Below are 22,113 nucleotides of genomic sequence, written 5' to 3'. Positions count from 1 at the left end.
TAAATATTCAAATGAAATCTGGCTGCTTTTGCACAAATCAATGAAATTGCAGGACATGTCTTACTGACCTGAAATGATATATATTTATATGTGTATATATATATATATGATATATTTAACCTCTTGAGGCCTGAGGCCTTGTTTCCAAGTATTAAAACATTTCTTTTACATGTGTTTCTGCTTTCAAGTATATGCTAAATTAAGTTGAGAAAGTTTATTTGACAATCGCACATAAAATAGATATTACATAAAAATATCACATAAATAGCAAACGGATGCTCCATCTCCGACTGGTGCTATGAGAAACTAATGCTTGCAAAAGGTTCCTAGATATGTTTTGAAAGTGCATCAACCGGCTGTGGAGGAATACAGACGCTATTATGGCTGCATTTGGAGCGGAAGCGGTTATTTACTGAATAATTTGAAAGAAAAAGTTCATTTGGCCCACACAAAAGGGAAAAAGAGATGACAATGACTCACCCTCTGGGTTTTATACTGTAATATTAAACATGCTGTTTCCATTGAATTTACTACAGCACACCAGGTCAACATGTTCGGAGCTCTTAGCATGCAGAGCATCATTAGACGTCATGATGCATCGTCGACATCCAGCAGCAGAATATGGGATGACTTGTGATTTCAATCAGGACTTGCAGGGTCCATTTAGGAGTTATTCCATGCGGCTTAAACAAACGTCTAATGTCAAAGCAGAAATGTGTTGTTTTTCGGAAGGGGATCGAGTTAAGTAGTATCAAATTAATTTAAAAAAGGTTTTTCTTGTCTCACAGTGGAACACTACAAGTATGTGACCTTCCATCTGTAACAGGGCTGCACTGGGTTCAACGTGTTTGTTCAACCTTCTCTTATCTTCTGTCCAAAATGAAATATAAAAAAAAAGAAGCAGTTCTAAGATCCAAAGTAATCTTGCGGCCTGTCCTCTCTGATACTTATCAGCGCTGGAAACATGTTTCCAGTTAATTCAGACCAGGAAAAGGTGGGCAGCAGCGGCAGCAGCCGCAGGAGGAGGAGGAAGAAGGGTGCACGGGTCCCTGACATAAATGCCGAAGAGAAACATGATCTAAATGCTTATTAATTTCTGCAAGGGGATAACGTGCAGAACCGACTTTCAGCCCTGTGTTCATTTAACCGTGAAAGTATAGGAAGAGGATACTCGTCTCTTTGCAGCTTAATAAAAGCCATCTTATTGTAGCTTAAGAGATGTTATCCCCCGTTCTTCTTCTCTCCAATTTATTATTGACTAAAACAGGTCATGGGGAATCATTGACTGTGCAGATATGTCTATTCAAAAATTTCATGGCTTTGCCGTAGCGTGAAAAAGCAGACGAGGCACAAATCATAAGCATATGGGTGGAATAGAGGAGAAACTTCAGCTGGTGCGTTCATGTAGTTGGAATTCATCGGAGGGATGTGCAGAGAAATAAACACATACAGGAGAATTAAATTAACCCTTACAACGTGGGCCTATAAAGCCTAATAGACCGTGCTCTGAGCTGCTCAACGAAACCTTGGTCATGATGTGATGTTCCTTCAAAAACACAGCAAAGGTCGTCGGCACCACATGTGGCGCCTTGTTTTGGTTTGGAGCTGTCGAATGAAACGGAGGGAAGCGGAGAAGAGGAAGACGCGCAGAGGGAGGTCCAGTGAGTGGGAGCCAGAGCAGAAACAGCTCCCCTCCGCCTCTTGGGGGAGACAAATCGTGGCGTAACTCCCACCCCCGTTCTCCCGCTTCTTCCATTATCAGCCATCATTCACTTCCTCTGCTCCTCCTTCGATAGATTCTGATGTCAGAATGAGGCGTCGCTAACTCCTAACTCGATCCGTCCTCTACTGGATAATCTGTGAGAGGTCAGTGCCACAGGCGGCAATCTTGCCTCCCTAAATGACAATAAATGACGCTAATAGCGGGAAGAACCATAAAACCTTTATCAGATTAGAAACACAAACCGTGACACATTACTGCTGGCTAAAACACCGCAATTGGAAAACTCAGAGATAGTATTTTGCAAGACTTTCACTGGCGTTTTTTTTTGACTCCTCGTGTTTGTATCTCTCTCTCTCTCTCTCTCTCTCTCTCTCTCTCTCTCTCTCTGCATTCTCGGCACCGTTCTCCTTGTTCTGCGTTTATTCCTTCGTTTCCCTGTTGGCTCCTCTGTTGTTTGGATGATTACTTTGAAATGAACGCGCTTACGTGCTCCTCTGTTGTTTTGCATTCTTCTGCCTGTGTGCATGTTGCCATCCTGGGAAACATAAATGGCATCCCCCCAACATTCACGTGTGTTTGATAAAAATCCTCCTGCTCGCTCTGCATTTGTAGGCAGCCGCTAACCAGCTCCAGCTCGGCCTTCGGCTGCCTCTCATTTTATCATGCAGGCTCTAATCAAAGCCAGAACTGGCCCGGACTTTCTCACACACACACACACACACGTCCACGTTTTGTGCACACATGCAGGCATACGACTGAGAGTGCACAGACTTTTGCATATCTCTCACGCCCTCTAATATGGTTTCAATTGTCTATTTTTTAAGCTCTGCGTATGGTAACAGTATTCCATTGTGACCAATGAAATGTTTTGCCAACAGGGACGTTTATTTTTGTATTGAGAACAGGGTGAGCAACGTGATTTTAGCCTTTACCATCTAAGCCAAACAGTGATTGCAGAATGCTTTAACGTTTCTGTAAAAGCTGCCCACAGGAAAACTGTTGCAGAGAGCAGGGATTATTTACTAGAAATCTGCCCGGGGTGTCTTTGTAATTTACAGGCTGCATAGGAGGTCATATATTATTACAATATGAATTCAAATTACTGCACTTTGTACGGGGGTGGGGAGGGGTGACATGTGTTTTCTATTTAGAGTAATTGTGGGTAGGTATTTTAGTACATTAGCATCTCGCTGCTTGTGATTAGACACGAGCTAAATGAACACATCAGACTTCAACTCGTCTGATGTAAACAGAGGTTTATGATGTGTAAATTTGAACGAGATGTATGCTTGCACTCTCTCTGCCACATGTGGCGTTCTGTCTCTTTCAGCCATTAAACGCAGCAGGCCAGGACTCAGGTTGTCGGGGTCAAACTCTCTCCTGTTGGCAGATTCAGAGGCCCGACAAGAGAACATGCAGGCAACAGATTTTTATCTTCCCTTCTGGAGAGCACCTGGATCAGTCTTACACCCCCTCATACACATGTGCACACATACGCACACTTTATCACAAGCTGAGGCCCACCTTTGACCCTACCAAGGGAAGCATGAGCATGTGTTAGCTCGTGTTTGGGTGCATGCATGCTTGCGTGGGACTCTGTGTTTTGCATGTAGTTCCACGCATACACAGTGTAAAAAAAAAACAACAATAAAAAACAGAAGGCGGGACAAGGGGCGTTTTCGTTTCTCATGACTTTTACGTTGGCAGCATTTGATTTGGCAACATAGAATTTTGCTGCTTTCCCAATAAAGCGTAAAGAAATCGAAGTGAATTGAAAATGTGGGCCTATAGAGAGAATAGTAAAAGCAGTGCTAACGTTTACCGTGGACATCATTTCCAACAGACAGGTCATTTACTGTTCTCTATTCAGCTCAGCCCGAGGGAGCTCAGCGGGCTCATTCAGACGCTGTTTTAAATTCTAATCCATTTGATTCAAATTAGAGGAGAATACCATTAAATATAAGAGTGATGTTAAAGATTGAAGTCAGGACACACTCCTCTCCCTTTATGTTTGCTGGCTACATGTGTAAATGTTTTCCTACTTGAGCCCCAACTTGAAAGCTTTCCAGGTAGAGGAAAACCATATTTAGAGACTGGAAAGTCCGCAGATATTCCACCTTTAAATATTTATGACTGCATAGATTGCAGCCAGATATGGCGTGTTTTTTTTAATGGATTTTAGTGTTTTCATTTATGTTCGGCTGCACACTCCAGGGACACTTAGATGTACTGTATTGTCCAAACGTGTTCATACACATGAAAGGTGGTTGACAGTTCTCCACTCTCTTTCACACTAGCTTAGCTGTCTTTACAATACAGATGCAGTATTTTAGCGTTTTTCAGCTTTAGCTTTTAAGAGTTATATTGCTAGAGGTGGTGGAGAATATAATGATGTCCATTTCAAGGCTAATTTAAAGATTGGATTATCAAGACTTTCTGGAAAGCTTTATAATCCTTTGACTTCTCCCCGTAATGTACGCTCTTTTATGGTCTCCTTTATGTTTTTAGTTTCTATCGACCGGCATCAAATTCAGTGCTTAAGACACATTTTGAATATCTTTTCTTTTAGCTAATAAATTGGCTTCAGCTTATGTACAGGGATGGCCAATATACCAGTCCGAAAAGCTGAGACACGACCACCAGTTCAGCCTCCACCACGAGATCCAAGCTACGCCCCCATTCATTGTGTATTGAAAGTGACGCTTCACTGGGTCACATGGCGACACGGACCAGGCCACTTTTTAGAAGCAAAAGGTCATTAGGTCGTCATCTTGAGTTTTATTGTTCTGATAATCGTTGAGCATTGTGGAGAGCTGGTTTGATTGACAGACTCCTCCAAAGACAACAAGCGACCAGCTGACTTGAGCAGTGCCACTCTGTCGGCAAGTTTGTCGAGGACTGTGTTGTTCATCACAACTATCAACGTTACCGAAGGCTGAGAACGTTATCGATCGCACCGGTAGCTAGCAGGGTTGCAGAACAGATGGTAAAGGAAAAGTTCTGCACAAACTGTACTTTGTGGACTTTGCTGAACACAAGAGAAATTGTCATGCAGGAAAACCTCTTTTCCCTCTGGAGAACCCCCCCCACCAAAAAACAGTCTCCGAACTATACACCGGATTTCACAGTATGTCTGAGATACAGTGTTAAAAAATTGTCTTTGGTTTGCAGGCTGGGAAGTGTTTTTAAAACAATAAACATTTCAGAAGAGTCACTGAGGAGATCTCACTTAGAAAACCATTAAAAGTCGTGATATGTAACTAGAATGTCTTGATTAATAATTCAGAACAAGCTTCAGTTTATTCTGCATATTCAAATGAGTGCGTGTGTGTTTCTGTGCATGTGTGTGGGTTGTACAGCTCTCACTCACACGAAGACCATAGATGTCGGCCAGGGGTGAGGGCGCTTTAGCTGTTTGCTTAAGCCTTGACTTTATTGGGTGGCAGGAGTTGCCTCCCCTTTTCACACCATTAATCTTCTGGAAGGTTTCTTCCTTCTGAGATCCTGTTCTCACAATTCTGATCTAAATTTATTCTTAAGAACATTTTCGGTGCCTGTGTTCTTGGCGAGCAGCAAGGTGTATTGGGAGCTTTTGCAGAAAAAAAAATGCTCCTCAACACTTTTTTTTTTGAAACTAAGTAAACAAGGCATTGAACTGTAATACCCTTTAATGAGTCATACCGTATGCTTGAATAGTTTCCACAGTATCCAAGGACTATTATGCAAAGGGATTTCAAGTAATAATTATGAAAAACTGACTATTTTTCTACTCTAAATCAAGAATCCACAGACACATGGGAAGTCATGTTTTTTACATTACTGCCTAAGGAAACAGTGCCTGGGTTGGATAAACAGGAGAAAAACTATGTGCTTATATATGCAGCGATAAACCATGGCTGACCATAAAGAACAGACACATTGCCCCAAGTGCAAGCTTAGTGCAAGAGACAGCGTGGATGGAAAGTCTGAGGATGATCAGAGTCGTAACAATTCATTCTCACAAAGACGTGTTTCGATATCGTGGATTCTCAGGATGTGCACGATTAGATGACCATATAAGATTAAGGCTTCACCTAAAGTAGGACATCAGAGTCACTTGTCAGTTCAGTACTCATTAATATTGATCTGAATTCAAACCTGAAATGTTGGTCGAAAGTTGTGTGTCAGCTATACTGCAGCTTCTGTAGTTCATGTTAATGGGCCTGCTCACCCTGCTCTACTACCCCGATGTAAACCAGTATAGTGGATGGATGACAACTCGTAGTGCAGAGCAGGTTGGCAATATTTGTCTCTAGAAATGGAAATCAGTTCAGTCACAGCTGTCAAATACTACAAGAATTGTTAAAATACATGTTTTTTCTTTATGGCCACTTGGCCTTGTGCTACTTCTGGTATGTTACCACCGATTGCTGAAATGTTGATTTAATGTGCACTGTCCTACAATCAAGATTCAAGATTTTTATTTATCACATACTCATACAGATGTGCAGTGAAATGTAAAGACCGCTCCGCAAGGCCATGCGATAACAATAAAAACTGAATTTAGTAATACACATAGAAAATATTAAAAATAAAAAGGAGCTATTTGAATGTACAAAATATAAAATACAGAATAGAATACTGTAAACAGTGTAAAGTGACCAGGGTCCAGTAAGGTAGTAATAGTAAATTAAAACAGGATTATTTAATGTGCAAAATGTAAAATAATGTAAACAGTCCAGGGGTCTCAAAGTCCAATGTGCAGATTAATGTTTTTAACTGAAGAGAGTAGTTCAGTAGTTCAAATAAATACAAATAAGAACAAACACTTAATGATTATGTCAAACATGAACTCTTGACTTATTAAAAGAAAAGCAGCTTGCGCTCTTCAACTCTTATCAGTGGAAAAATCTATACAGAAGCATGACTTTAATTTGACAGAGGTTATGCTCAGCCAAATGTATGCCTCCTGCGCATCTCAGCATTCAGCATAATCATTACACCAGTGCCTCGTCTGCAGCGAAACAATGACCCCATTGTTTACCTTAACCTCCAATTTAAGTCGGAAATGTTTCTGGCTGGCCACATTGTGTGTGTGCATCCGTCCAAGCAGATTCATTTTTATGTCTTGCACGGTGCTATTAGCATATCTCCTGACAATATTAGCATACTGAAACTGTTTAAAAACTTTAGGTTATATATGCGTCCTGGCATTAAGGTGTGATGTTTATCACTGTTGGAGTCCCTTTATCAGATGCACTATAGTAAAGTGAAAGTGTGAAATCATTGGAAATACTCTCCTCAGAGTTGTTTGTGTCTGTGAAAAGAGAAGACAAGACTACAAAAATGTGTCTCGACCACAAAGGTGCGAGAGCGGTAGAGCTGCTGGATGAGTGTGTGAGAGAGGATATGAACAGTCTGGCACTGACTGTGCTCACAGCGTCACGTCGAGGTGTCTGCTTGATAACAGATCAGATCTGCTGCAGAAAAATACAATTTGCCAGAATAGCTCAGCAAACAGTGCTGAGGAGAAAATGTGTAAGAAGAACAATAGGCGGAGGAACCCTGTTTGTGAAAATAGAGAGCACTGCTGTGTTCTCTTCAAAGAAATGTCCCTTTCATTAAATGAGTTCTTTAGAAGAAACCGTATCAGGTTGTCTGTGGTGCCTTTTTACAGCCTGTAGTCTCTATTCTTCATTGCATGTGTTTTACAATATGTTGTGTTGGACTCCTCTTCCTTCCCCTCTAAACATTGAACAGGATCACCTCTTGTTTAGGCTCAAAGAGGGCATGATGTTTAAATATGAACAATTCTGTTGTTTAGTCTATCGGGCGGTGTAGGGTTGATTTGATTAAACAGGAATGGGATCATTAAAATGACCTCAGTTTTCTGAACTCATTTCATGCGTTGAAATTTCCCTCACAATCTTTTGTTTGTTATTGGCAACATGGGAGGAATATGCAGGTTTATTCAGGCTAACTGCAACACGTGTAAGCACTGACGGAGGCATTCTGGAGTCAATCCATCCCTGACGGTTTCTCTTCAATAGGTGATCATGATATTTCCATTAGCTTCTTAGCTTGATCATTTTAGATGTGTCTTCACTTCAGATCTGTTTAAAGACTTGCATGGACTCGTAAATGGACTTGAGTTTGTATAGCACTGATGGCAGAGGTTGCTAAGTAGTGGCCATCAGAAGTAACTAATCTCATTCATGCACATTCGTACGCCACATCACTGAATCATTCTGTTTGTCTCAGCTCCTCATTGAATAGATGAAACGTTTATGGCAGAGATATCTTAGACAGTAAACCAGACACTATTTAAAGTTGAATGGGTTGGTGATTGGGCACTGTGGCCCGCTCACCTCCTTCCTGTCCACACACCAGGGAAGGTCCTGTAGACTGCATTCTTTTTGAGCTCCTGAGAATATTCTGGCCTCTGACAAGGTATAACCCCTGTATTTCCATTTGATGCCTAATTCATTTGGAGATGATATCAATTATTTCAAAACCTTTGGAATTCAAACCTTCAACCCCTAGTTGGCAGAATTTTTCATTCTTATCGTTTCATTTTTCATAAGGTGCTGAGAGCAAGGTGACTGGAGTTTTTGTTTTTTATTTCATGAAGTTCTTTTTACATCTTGAGATTTTTTCCAGTAAAAATGATAAATTTCCCAAATTTAAAAAATATTCATGTTTCTTGTTCACAAGGTTATGGTCTTCACAGAGACTATTCAAAGGTGTGAGCGAGAGCACGATGCTAGGTGCATGTACTCTCTCTCCCCGTGTTTCCTGTTAATCTATAGCTTTCCTTTACAAATAAAGAACACAATTAAAAAAAGAAAACAAAATCTCAAGGACAATCTCATCAAACTGTAAGCATGAGTATTTGAACATTCTCTTCAGCATTCCACCCCTGAGCATGGATCCACTTTTGGTCTGCTGTCAGCTGCTTCACAGGTGTTCTTATGTCAAGTTGCCTTGTAAGGCTCAATCTGTACAACATATGGTGCACTTTTTCTCTTTATGGACTCCTTTGGGCTCTAAAAGTGTAACTTTTTCAACATTCCAGTCTCTGCCAGTGAACCTTTCTGTGATGAGCTGGGGTCCAGAGTTGGGCAGTTATGGTGAACTTTGAGGGGAAGTTGTGCCACCACAAGGTTTAGATTATGTTTCTAACACTTTATGGAGATCATAATCCCCTCATTGCATCTGCATCCACTATAATTCATACAGATGGCATTTTATTTGGTGTACAGTTTCCACTATTAAAGTGGTATGCCATGTTGACTGGAGGCAGAAAACAATCCTGCAGAAGTCACAGGCGCAAAAAGTAATTTGTATGGAAGTGGGTAAAAATGGCCAGAATGTTTATGCTTAAGTTTAGGATAAAGACAAAACTTGACCAGACTTTGATGAGCCCTTGGCGCTTGGCTGCCCTGTAGAAGGAGTTCAAACTGCAACAATTGTCTTTTTAATATCCAAATCCTTATAACCATTTCACATAATTTACCTCACAATGTAGTTTGTGTTAAAGTTTTGTGATAAAGCAAAACCCTCTGTATAACTGTTCCCAACTGCATGCTGCGTCACATCAGACATCTAAAAAGCTCTGCTTCTGTTTTGTTTTTTTTTTTTGTTTTTTTTACACTTGTTTGCTGCCTTGTGTTCATGAGGTTGTCTAGTGTAGTGATAAAACCATGTGTTTTATGAAGATTTAATATGAAGAAATCCGCCAGGAAAAAAAACAAACAAAATAGCTCACTACGCTACATTGCAGCACTAGCACAGTATTTCTGAACACAAACATTTAAAGAGAGGTAAGCGTTTTTCCAGTTGAAGCATTCTTGATCTTGTTGGTTACAAAATTGCCCCCAACTCTGAGACTGTGATCAGAAAAGTTGCCATCATGGGCATGTAATCTTCTGGCCTCCAGATTGTGTCCCAATACGACTATCCAACCTTTGTTCACCTGAGAGAAACTTTGAATAAACGAAAAGTGGCACAGAGCTACTTTTATTACATCGCTTTCTTTTATTTGCATAGCACACATCAGCTGAATGAAGCTACTGTTTATACAGTGTGAAATTGCACAAGGTCAATGCTTATCAATAATGTCAAATTCACATCAAGGTCCAAGAAAAAAGCAAAAGAATATTTTAACTTCGTATTCTGCCAAATAATAATTTGTTACCGAAAATGTCCAAGAAACATTACTACTTCACACTTCATTTTATGGGCCTAATAAATACCGTCGTCTGTTTTTTTGTTGTTGTTGTTTTGTTTTTTTGAACTTACACAGGACTTCGCTCAACCTATAGGCGAGCTACTGAAAAGCTGCCAGCGAGCTTCCGGTAGCTCCCGAGTTTCCTGTTGTAAACCTCTAGTTTAAAGACATTACAAACATTGAATCTGACTGTGTTTATTTCAAATAATCAAGAACATGTTTCATTTCTATAAATGAAATAGCGCTACAGTCTTGAGGCCAGTGTTGCCGATATCTGTTTTGGTTACATACTGTATTTTGAAAATACTTTGACATTTGTTCTAAATTCAAATACTAGCAATGTCACAACCCGGCATCAATGAAACCCTGTGGTATGAAATATATCAAACTGAGATGGTTAAGCTTTAATGTATAGCCTCAAGGACATACACTGGTCGTGCAAACACCATCACACCTCTTAGGTATGGATTGCACTCTGAGGATCTTCAATCTGTGCACTGGTCTATTAGTATTGACCCTGAGTGTAGAAAACAAGACCCCTCATATGGAATATTGATGCCAGTGAGGCGCTGTACAGGATGATTTGTACTGCACATGCTTCCCCATTGATTGTTTATTACAGCTGCACACTATGAAAAAAGGCTACATCCATCACCCAGCAGTAATGAGTTTTTACATGCAGACTCAATTCAGGGTCCGGGCATCTCAAATGGGCTGTCTCTAGAAAAAAAGACAAAGATTGAGCAGCAATCATAGCTTATTATGTGACTGCACTGGAGGACTGGAGGGAAAATGAGGTGGATGCTGGATCTGAGGAGGGGAAGGAGGGGTGAGCAGTATTTGGAGCACCAAGGGACCCTTGGCTTTGAGTCCAGCCTCTCTCAACCTACAGGGCAAACACTGGATGGCGCTTTATCACGAGGTGGCAAAGACTAATGTGCTTCCGTGAAAATGCAGACGACAATCCTGGTGTGAGCTATGCATGTACACTAATGAGCTGTGCTGGCGCATGTTGTCGTGGTGATTACCATCTCTTCTGGGCATTGATCCCAGCGGGGTAAAAATCAGGAAGGAAAAGGGGAAGGCGAACAGCAGCGATGACAACAACAGCAGTGGAGCAGCGTGGGACATCACACCAAGTTCAAGGTCTTTTGGAAATGTTCTCTCAACTGTGGAGCCTGGTGCGAACTGTCATTTGAATTACAGCAACATATTTTTTTGTTTTCCACTGGATGAATGTAAATCCAAGCGTGGAAATGGGAATTATCCACAGCGGCTTTTCGTTCGGAGAGTTTCAGCTGCTGCCTCTGAGCGGGAATCCAAAGATGGGTTATGTCCTGACAGAATGATAAAGCAGAGGACCACTTGACCTCCTCCGGAGCCGCTCTACAGCCAGATGTGTTTTGACTTAGTTGATGAAAATTAGTCAGGTAAATCTGATACATCAGACGTGACGTGGCTGTTGGACCTGTTTGTAGTGTAGGTCTCAATCCATCCATAGAGACTCCATTAAAGTGGATACACTGCCCGCACTGATCAATAACCCCAACACAAATGAGAAACGGCATCATTTTTATTGATGAGGAGCTTCTCCCACTTTATAGCCAACCTCTCAGTACACACTTGGGGGGTGCACTTGTGTGTGTACTCGTGGTTTTGATGTGCCATTTTTTTAAATATACAAGCAAGACTTCAAGGGATTAGAAATGTTCCCAAGTGATATCTGATGCAATTATGGCAAAGCTTTCAAGAAGAAATAGGAAAAGATAAAACTGTAATCATCTCTGTGGGGAGACGCTTGTTGGAGCAACAATAAGAGCTAGCATACGTAAGAGGAGTATGAGTGAATGACCAAGGTAAAAAAAAAAAAAATCACAGAAAATCTTCATTTACAGCTTAGAAACACAGCTGGAGAGACGTTTGTTTGTTTACATCCTTCTTTCTCTCTACGCTTCAAAATGTAAGCTGTAATGAAAGACAGCAGAGGAAGTCGATTTTCTCGGTGCGTATTGTATACATTGACAGCGACATGGATGGTACAGTAAAAAAGGCCGAGCTGCTGAATCAAATGAGCTTTGCATGTTTTGCCGCCGAGACACAACAGGCCCGTTGTATAAAAGTCTGTCATTTGCAATCTGGTCGATCTGCAATGAATAGCCCGTTCCGCAGGGCTGCCTCTCGAGAATGGGAGCTCACGCAGCTCTGGAGCCTAAAACAACAGAGAAGAATCTCTCATATTGTATCTCTGGGTATAAATTTACATTTCTAATTTCTCTGGCGTTTAGCGAGGCAGCCCCACGGGCCAATACAGATGTCCCTGGCAATGACCTAACTCTTCATTAATATGTATGCTGACAACCAACCAAAAAGGAATAATAAAATTGCTCCTCTCCAGTTACAGTTTCTCTGAGCTCCCGGAGCATCAGGGAGACCGAGAAGCTGTCCAAGTGCACATCACCAATTCCCCTCTCCTCTCATCTCCTTCTTCGTCTCCCCCTTCCATCTGGCCCGAGAGGGGTGGTCGGCTCTTATTAAGAGACATTTAAAGAGGATCTTTTACCCGCTTCGCTTTTAATGTCATTGTTTAAGCATCAGAGCTCACATCGTACCATGTCAGAGAGGAAACCTCTTTTGTCAGAGACGAGGAAACAGTGATGTGATTGTTTTGGTGGTTTGTCTTTTTTTCTTTTTTTCTTCCTTGGTCACATCTTAGACAAGTTAACCTCTTTAATTAAGAGTACTTAGCTGTGTGGGCCCGGATGGGGCAGGAAGCGATTGTTGAGACCCTGCCAAACTGGATCGGGTTTCTCGGTGGCCCATGCCTCTAGCCAAGGCTGAATGGGAGGCTGGCTTGTCAGCAGATGCTGTGCTCAGGGATCAGTGTCTCTCTGTTGGGTTACAAGAGCTCTTTTCCTCAAGACAAGAGAAGGGGTGGGGGGGGGGAGTAAGGGGAAGAAAAAAAAAAAACAGAGGACGAGTAAGGAGTGTAGTGGCGAAACAAGGATGAAGGGGAAACTTGTATTGTGAGATATGTGCTCTGATGTTGGAAACTGAATACTTGGCGTAGGCTGTCAGTTTGTTTCTGGCCCAGTGAGCATGTCAGCACAGCATTGTCCTCTGTGGGGATATCATCAGTAGCCGTGCAGTATATCAAAATCTTCTTTAGAACGCGACACAAGCCAGTCACTTTGCAAGAGAGGATGGATTTGCCCTAAATGCTGCAGCGGGAGAACACAGTGTCAGTGCTACTTACATGTACCCTGGGACCAAATCAAAGAGAACAAACTGTTCGACAAATGACATGGTTAGGTTTAGCGTTGCAGCCCTACTGTAGCTAATATGTGTTGATTTGATCTCTCTTACATGCCTGTCAAAAAATAAATCTGGATGTCTTGCCTCCATTAAAGATGTGTGGAGCTGTTTAGATTTTTTTCATCTCGCATAAGTCCCGTATAATGAATCACAGTTCTGAGTCCTCAGTTCCGGCAATAATAAGATCCAGCCTGCTGCGCTCGCTTGGTAATTTCATCCAGCGTCTAACCCTAAATGAATACATACGTCATGTGGTTTATATACTGTATCTGTATTAGTTTCTCCAGAGCTCCGAGAGAGACGCCTCTAATTTCAGTTTTTTGATATCCTAAGTATGCTTTCTGCCTGTGGTGACACGGAATGCTCCACAGGGACAACCCCATAATCCTCATGTTTATTGGTCTGTGAGACGGCTGCAAAAGTTTCCAGTGCAGAAAGAGACATCGTGATACGCTTACAGCTAAGGGAAGTCAACATTTCTAATGCTACGGCACGAAACACAAGAATCCTGCAGTAAACCGTATCAGCTTTTGGGTTGATTTCGGTTCAAACACACACATGTGACTCGTCCTAATGGAGTCAATGTTTTTGATGGGATATTTTGAAGATCAGCCCTGACGTTCACCATTATAATGAATCGTCATCAAACGATCTTTATTTGAATATAGTGTTAATTCATTACAAAAGGAAAGGCACGTCATGAGAAAGAGCAGATCTCGACCGTGCTCATTATTATATTATCTCCAGAGCCAACATGAATCCACCGTGAGCATTAAGCTACACTTAGCCATGTTACATGTGGTGAGAAAAACTTTTTTTCAGCAGACAGAAACCTCGAGCTGAACCAGACTAATGTTGAACATCCACTGTGTTGGGTTTGAGAGGGGATAGAGAGACAGATAAATACAAACAAAGAAACGGCTGCATTCGTTTTTGTCTTCTTCTACAATGTCGGTAATTAAGATAACAACAAGCGTAGGATAAGAAATCCAATATTGCCAATAAAATCTCCTGATAAATGTTTTGATTTCTCTTTTATCATGAACCCAAGATTCGAGCAGAAACCCAAATCTTACCTTCAATTCATTTTTGTATGTAAGAAATGAATTACACTTTATAAAAAACTACATTCACCTGACAACTCAGATAAACATCTAATAGAAAAAAATATATAATTTAAAAAAAAAAGTAAAGTATCTGCCAGCGCATCATACGAACATCTCATTGCAAAACTTGAGCATACAACTCATTTTTTGCATTGATATGGATTTTCACCCAACAAAGGTGATCAGGCCTTTTTTTTTTTTTGGACTTAAAATTGTATTTGTAGGCATTTTTTAAACTTTTATTTGAGAGACAGGACAGTGTGTAGAGTTGTAAAACTGAGGCTGAGAGACACACAGTGTGTGTGTGTGTGTGTGTGTGTGTGTGTGTGTGTGTGTGTGTGTTACTCCTGACTCCCAGGTGCCCTTGATTGACAATGTGCCTTGTCCGTTATCTCCTTAATGGGGACTTCTTCTTTACCTTAGCGCACTGTGAACTGAAGCTGACTAACCTCTTAGTGTATCAGTGTACTCAAACACACCCATATAGAGTTTCCCTGTCATGAACTAACACATACACACCGAGGTCTACAAGAGTTCAAAGTTCTTGGGTGTCCTAAGGGACAAACCGGAGTGAAAGGATCGACTTATTTTGGTCTAAATGACTTTAAAATTACACACTGCGACGTCTAGACTCTTTCAAAAATTCACCATAATGCCTATATGGTAATAACATCCATTAAAATGAGGCGTGTGTTTCCTATGAAACCACCATATCTTTAACTTTTAAAGCTGAAAAGCGTTTGGTGGGGGGGCAAGGTTTATAATGTGCACCTGCACATGTCACCTAAATGCTTCCTGTACAACTTTTTTTTCTTTTTTTTTTTCCAGCGATCTGAGGGGAGACTACAAATGAAATGGAGGGCTGTGTCTAATTGACTATTCTCTTTGATCCGGGATCAATCTCTACCATATGAGCTGTGGTTTTTGGTTGAAGGGAAAATTGAGAGGGATGGCAACCTCATTTCCCAAGTTTACCACAGGGTTCAAGCGACTATAGCCTGTGGTCAGTGCCTTCTTGTTTTTTCTCCTCATGTCAGTCTGCTACCTTCTACTTCCTCTCCTCCTCCTCCTCCTGCTCCTCTTTTCTCTGTACTCTCTCAGGAAAAGTGACCCTGCAGGGCCAGTGAAGCATTCACCTTTCAACCCTCCGAGCTAAAGGTGGCGGCCTCGCTCATATCGCTCAGATTAACAACTAACCACATCCAACGTGACGCACATGTTCACACTCCTCAGTGAGCTCCTCTTTCGGACTCCGTTACCTGCTCTGGATTTGTATTCATTTACAACAGCGTGACGACCTCGGGGGAAGGAGCAAGGGTAACATCAAAAGCACAAGGTTTTTTTTTTTTTTAATTTTATTTGAAGATCTCTGAACTCAAAACAGACCCTCCATTGTTTCAGAGTTGAGCCCTTCCATCCAGCATGCACGGGGATGTTTTTGCATCTTGAGATGTTTAATGGCGGTGTCAACAGCAGTGGTAGCAAGCAGCTCAATTGAAATGGAAAAGTACTCTGAAATGAGAAAGGGGCTCTGGCTGTAGCTGCCTGTGAAAGCACTCAGGCTCATCTGGAGCTATGGGCCGCAGCGCATGCCGGGGAATTTAAACCCCACCTGTAACTCATTATACCCTGAGCTCTGCACAGTGCACCATCCACATTTTGATCTTTGGCCATTTCATCTGAAATAAGTTCCATGAAAAAGAGCAACAGCAGATTCGGGGCGTTAGTGTGTTAGGCCGGGGCGGCCGACACAGCTGCCTGAGCCGTCTCTCCCCCCCCCCCCCCCCTCCCTCTTGACGGCCCCCTGACTGTGGAAGATTAGAGACAGATTGCAGCGAGGGACTCCGGCCTCGCTGGATTGAGAATGTGACTTGGAACATTCAGCGTCACGTCTGCAGATTTTGTTTCGATTTACTGTTTATTTTACAGTCAAAGCAAAGGAGAGAAACCATGACACAGCATCAGGCTGTTATTTCACGTCATTTATGTCAACATTTTTTTTTTGCATTGTTCAGAAGGATGGAAAAGTTGCGCATGGCTGCTGACACTCAAATTGTTTTCTAAATATGTCAACAAAAAAAACGCATTGTACCTCTGGGACGCTGTTAAGACATTTATACGTCTCATAATGAAGTGCAATGTATGCCAAACAGCTCATTTAACCGAAACATAATAAACGCGGCAATAAAAACAAACGATATGTTAACAATGTTATTGCATCATTCAGTGTTTGGTGAGAATAAGCAAGTTACAAACAAAATCAAGGATCAAGTATATCCTCTTTCATTACCATTTTGTGTTTTTCCAACATACTTTGTAATTGCATTTCATGGATAGATTTGGAGCCCCCCTGTACTACGGGGTTTCAGGTTTGGCTCCGTTTGTGTGACAGCTATAATGCTCAGAACTTGGCATTCCTGCTGCCTGGGCTGAATTCCAGAAAGACAAAAAAAAAAAAAAAAAAAATGCTCAGAAATGTTCACCGTTGATCCCTCATTCTCCCGTTCAGACACAACATTAACAAGCGAGCTGTTGCTGCAGGCTCAGATGGATCGGGTTAAATAAAATGAGCCACACAAATATTATTGTTGCATAAAGCTTTTAATGGCTGCGGCTGCTGATAGTGTTCAACTGAACGTGCTGGTACACAGGATTCTGGTTGAGTCAGGTATGTTTGGTATATTCCTTCCTGGGAGGCAAATTGCCTCTTTTTTTATTTTATGGAAAACGTGCTCTCTGCAACAACCGGCTGACAAAGTAGCAATTTGCCACTAAGATGGTGCTGCCTTGGTGTTTTTCTTTCCCTCATCAGCACAATTAGGCCCATTTATTTCCTCCATCTTCTGCTAAGCAGCCCTTTTTCCTTTGGAGAACCAATTCTATCTTAGAACGGCTGTGCTATTTAGTCCGGTTTAATAATGCGCAGAGCACAAACCAATTAGTTTTTGTTTGTGTTTTCCTTTCTGATCTGAAGATCACTGCAGAATTACAAGGAAACAATGCTCTCCTATGCTTGGATAGAACATTTTACATGAGCGCAGAAACACTTTATTATATGTTCTTTAAACATATTAATCCTAAAGTGACATTCAGGTTTTACACTCTGTTATTGTGGAGTCATGCATTTAACGCACGCATGAACTACACACATGCACAAACAGGACCAGTGGCATTAATGGAGAGATGTCAGAGTGAGGGGGCTGCTACACGAGGAGCACGCCACAGCTGTTGGGGGTCGGGGCCTTGCTCAAGGGCACCTCGGCAGTACTCTGGGAAGTGACCCTTCACCTCTCCAGCAACCAGACCAACTTCCATACTTTGGTCTGCATCAGAGACTTGAGTCAAACACCCTCCACCTTCCAACTCCATTCCCTGCAGACTGAGCTACTGTTTCAGTAATCTGGATTATATCATCCATTCAAGAACAAATGAATGCAAGAACAGCATGAAGACATCCTTTTTAGCATGCATGTTTAGCAAGACATGAATGTTGAATTATTCCATATTATAGTTTTGAGATGAAATGCTCTGCAAAGTAAAGACGTGATGAGTAGTAACCTTAATCACTCCCACACATCAGGGAGCTGACAGCAGAGAAACCTTGAGTTTAAAAAGGGATAAAGCAGCTGGAACACTTTACAAGTGACGCAGACAATCCATTACCTAGCAACGAAGCTAACCTAAAATATCTATACAAGTCACATAGTCATTTTAAGGACCCTGAACTCTTTTTTTCATTGACAAAGCAAAAAATCGGACTCACTTTGATTTCAAAAGTGACCAAATCACTTCTTAAGAGTCTTTACTAAAGTATTCTTCACTTTTTGTTCCTCAGACACAAATATACCCAAGTATAATGTGAAGGTGGGTTATCGATGATACAAGTGTATAACAGTCTAAATAATGACTTTCATTTACAGTATCGGTGACCCAATTACAGAGCATTCACTTTCATTTTCAGGGTAAAAGAAGAAGTTGTACATGAAGTGCATGGGCAGAGAGGGTGGCAGGTGTTTGGTTACTTCCAGGAAGGTTTCCCTGTGTCGTTCTGACCTTGGGCTCATTTCCCTGTTGGCACACCCCTGCAGCACACTGGAGCCCTCTGTGAGATGACTCATGCCTGACCTGCACAAGCACAGGACATGCATTGGTAGGATTTATTCATTTATTATGAGTTGATTTCTAGATCTGATTGTACATTTTACTTAAAGTTCAATATTTGGAGAGCAAACCTGGACTGATTAAAGCACTGTCTGTATCAACTTTATCCCAAAAACAAACCCCCTTTGGATAGGATTCATGCTTTCACATTTTTCAATCTGCAACTAACTCAAAGGCTAAGGTTCACTTTCTATCAAGACGAGCTGCAGCTGATAGAAATACAGTGCAGGAACATTTCTCCAGTGTGCATGCTTCTTTTTATGGTTTCCTCATTTGTATTAAACACCTGGCCTGTACTTTGTATGTGCTGACACGCCCTTGCTGCTGAAAATCAAAATGAAACAAACATGCCAGTGTTCCCCTCAGACACCTTGTGCGAGCGTCTTTCCGAGGCAGCAGACGGTCTGAATGAACTCCCTGTGGAGTTTCCAGAAGGAGAGTCCGGCTCAGCGAGGCCAGGTGATCTTACCTGCCGACAGATGATAGCTGCATTGTTCTCTCTGACTGCTCCGTTTGAAAAGTCCTCTGGATTCAATCGTGAATGCCCCCGCTGCTTTGATACAGTTGCTTGGATACCAAGTCCACCTGGACCAGCATATGGTCGCAGCATGCCGCTCTTCATGTGAGACAGCCGCTCAGCCAAGAATCACGCTTTTTCTTCCCTCTCTCTCTCTCTACCTTTATGTTGATATCTTACTTTTTTATCCCACTGGAACTTATTTTCCTGTGTGAAATACCAAGATTATACTGCATCAACATATTTTCAAAGGAAGAGGAAACAAATTGAAATGAATCTGGACCCCCAGCCCGCCACTGATCCATCTCAAACGGACTCTGAGGTCTTACTTCTGGCACTGATGAGGTTGGCCTGCAGCTCTAATCACTTCTGCAGATACTCTGTGAATAGACATGTGCCGGGCTGGCTGTTCTTCCAAAAGCAGCCTGTGGAAGTTACATTGACAGGCGGAGACGTAGCTGTACAGAGTAATTATACAGCAGATGATGGATTGGTCGTAGCTGGAGACTGACAGGAGGGATGCAGAGTAAGGTTACGTTGCATGCCCCCTCAGAGAACGTCTTAAAAAGACACGGAATCAGAAAGCTGAGATGAAAATCATTAGATGTTGTGCAGACTGTCGGGGGGAAAAAGACGTGGAGCAGACAGGGACTGCGTGGGCCCTCGGGAGGAGTTTCATCGTAGAACAATACGCAGCAGAGTCACAAGAGAATGCATATCAATTCCTCTGGCTGACTCTGTGATGGAGATAACAGCTTGTGTCTGGATATGACAGAGTGCTTTATGTAACTATAAAACTGCTTTTTATAGACTCTGGACAAGGTACTTGTTGAGTCATAATAAAAGCTGGACAAGGAAGTAAATCATAGAAATTGAAAATTCTTCGATTTAAGCAGAAAACGACAGAATCAACCAGTAATAGGCTCCGCTTTATGAAACAGTGTGGGACAAGAGCACTCTCATCAAATATGAATGGAAACAAAAAGGCACATTCAGACGCCAGCTGTTCTATCAAAGCTCATGTACTGTCTTCAGATAATTTCTCCTCCATGTAAAGTGAATGAGCTCATTTAACTCTGAACAAGTTGCACAAATGACTGAGAAACAACGTCAGTGGTTCTTGGGACTTCAAAGACATCTTCACACACTGGCATCTTTCTCTTTGAGCAGCCTTCATTTCAGAACAGCCTTTTAAAGAGGCCACATACTCAAGTTATTTCTCCACCCTCAACATCTTAATGTGGTGATAATGAGGAATTAGGCTGTTTTGACGATGTGTTGTATTGTTCTGTGTGTTTTCTTTGGTCAATAGAATTCTCCATATGAGGCTCATTTTAACTTTTGACTTGGGTCTTTTGATCTTTTTTTTTTTTTCTTTTTACAAGGTTTCTCAAACACTGAAACACACACACACTCAATTTGTCGCTGAGTTTTGTGAGTGTCGCTGCAGGGAGTGATGAGAGATGAGGTCAGAGGCCAGCCTTGCATATGGTGATCTCTGCCAATGGCTCAGGTTGGACAACAGATGCAAACACCTGCAGCTGCAACACACTCACCTCTGTCAAGGCTCATGTCGACGCAACCTCGCTCACTGATAAAATCAAGGGGGGAAAAAAACATTTGTGGATCAGGAACGAGCGGAGATTAAATGGTCACACCCTTTCCTTGGCTGTATATACTGAAATAAAAAAAATCCAAGAAAAATTAAAACATAAGAAAAAGCCATCATCAGAGCATTCAAGAAAATGTGAGCAGGTCTCATCAGTAATGAATAGAAACAGTTGCTCTAGATATTTACTTGTGCCTTGAATGCACTTGAAGGTCTTCAAAGAGAACATTTCCCCGCTCTGACCTTTTTCAAAATGAACAATTTTAGAGAAAAGTAGTCCAAAACTGTTCAATAATTCAGAGCTTAGAGTGACAATTTATTTAACATTCCCTCTATTATTACTTGATTTCCTCCTGTAGTTTTTCACACTGTTTCTTTATAATCCTCCCAACATTTGTCTTCGTGTGGCTGCAGCATGCGAAGCAGCCGGAATGAATAAAACATGATTTGGGTGCTTCGTTTAGCCGATTCTGCATCAAATCTGCTTCACGCTCGCCTTGAATAATGTAGATAGGTCCCATCCAAAAGGTCATTGGATATTACCTTTCATTTTGAGCTTTAATGCGTTTTCTCCAAACAGGTGATATGTATTGCAAGCAATGTAAAGTCAGCAGGCTTTCTGCAGAGCCACCCAGGCAGAACTGAATAAGGAGAGTCAGTAGAATCCAGACATTTTGGTGCCCCGTGCGAGGTCAGGATTTGGTCCTCCCCTCACCACGACCAGCGCTTACATGACAGTAAGTACACTGTAAAAATTGAAGTTGTCATGGCCGGCTCAAAAACTCATTAAAAATGACTGGAGGGGACAAGAAGTGTGCTCAACAATACATTGACAGCACACTAACCAAAATTAGACAGAGCATTAAGGAAACACCTCTCTCCTTAATCTCCTTCTTCATGTTTCCTTCAAGGAGGAAGTGAAGCCAGCTCTTACGGACTGAGAACACCGGGCCGGGGTGTTTTCAATCCCAGATCACAAACTCACACAGCCACACCCACTGGCTCCTGAAACAGAGCAGAAGACAACGAGGAACCAGGAAGCAGCAGGGCCATCACACAGTAGTAATTACTACAAATGTCATTTGTCATGGTAACTTATACAGCTTGTCTAAATGTAAGTGTAAATGTTTTGATAACCTTTAAGTGAAGTTTTACAATTTACAAAAATGATTAAATTAAAATGATCGATAGGCGTTAATTAAATTGATTAAATCCCTGGTTTGCATCCCGTTTCACAGATGAATAAAAAGGTAACACAGTGTTGACAAAATAACCAAAAATCAAGACTGAAAAATTAGAACTAAAAGTTCAACAGTAAATTTGACTTAGCTTGTTGTTGTTTTCAGTGCATCACTGATTATAAATGTGTGTGGGTTTGTTTTAAGTAATTTATTTATTTGGTATTTTAAAGCGACCCAGACTTCAGATTTGGCAGCTTTCAAAGATTCAGAAAACTTCTAAACTGTCTATCAGATA

At 41.6% G+C, this 22,113-nt stretch overlaps 1 long non-coding RNA gene across 1 annotated transcript in view; it reads left to right on the top strand.

Annotated features, from left to right (window-relative positions):
• Positions 1–21,723, top strand: part of LOC306837736 — a 47,869-nt gene extending 26,146 nt beyond the window's left edge. Inside the window, exons 3-4 of the long non-coding RNA XR_013780989.1 lie at positions 21,218–21,374; positions 21,549–21,723. This is a non-coding gene — a long non-coding RNA (uncharacterized lncRNA). The remainder of the gene's footprint in view (positions 1–21,217; positions 21,375–21,548) is intronic.
• The last annotated feature ends 390 nt before the right edge of the window (positions 21,724–22,113 follow it).

This window comes from Symphodus melops (assembly GCF_947650265.1).
Source record: "Symphodus melops genome assembly, chromosome: 1".
NCBI classification, from domain to species: Eukaryota; Metazoa; Chordata; class Actinopteri; order Labriformes; family Labridae; genus Symphodus; species Symphodus melops.
This window is presented reverse-complemented; position numbering and strand designations above follow the sequence as displayed.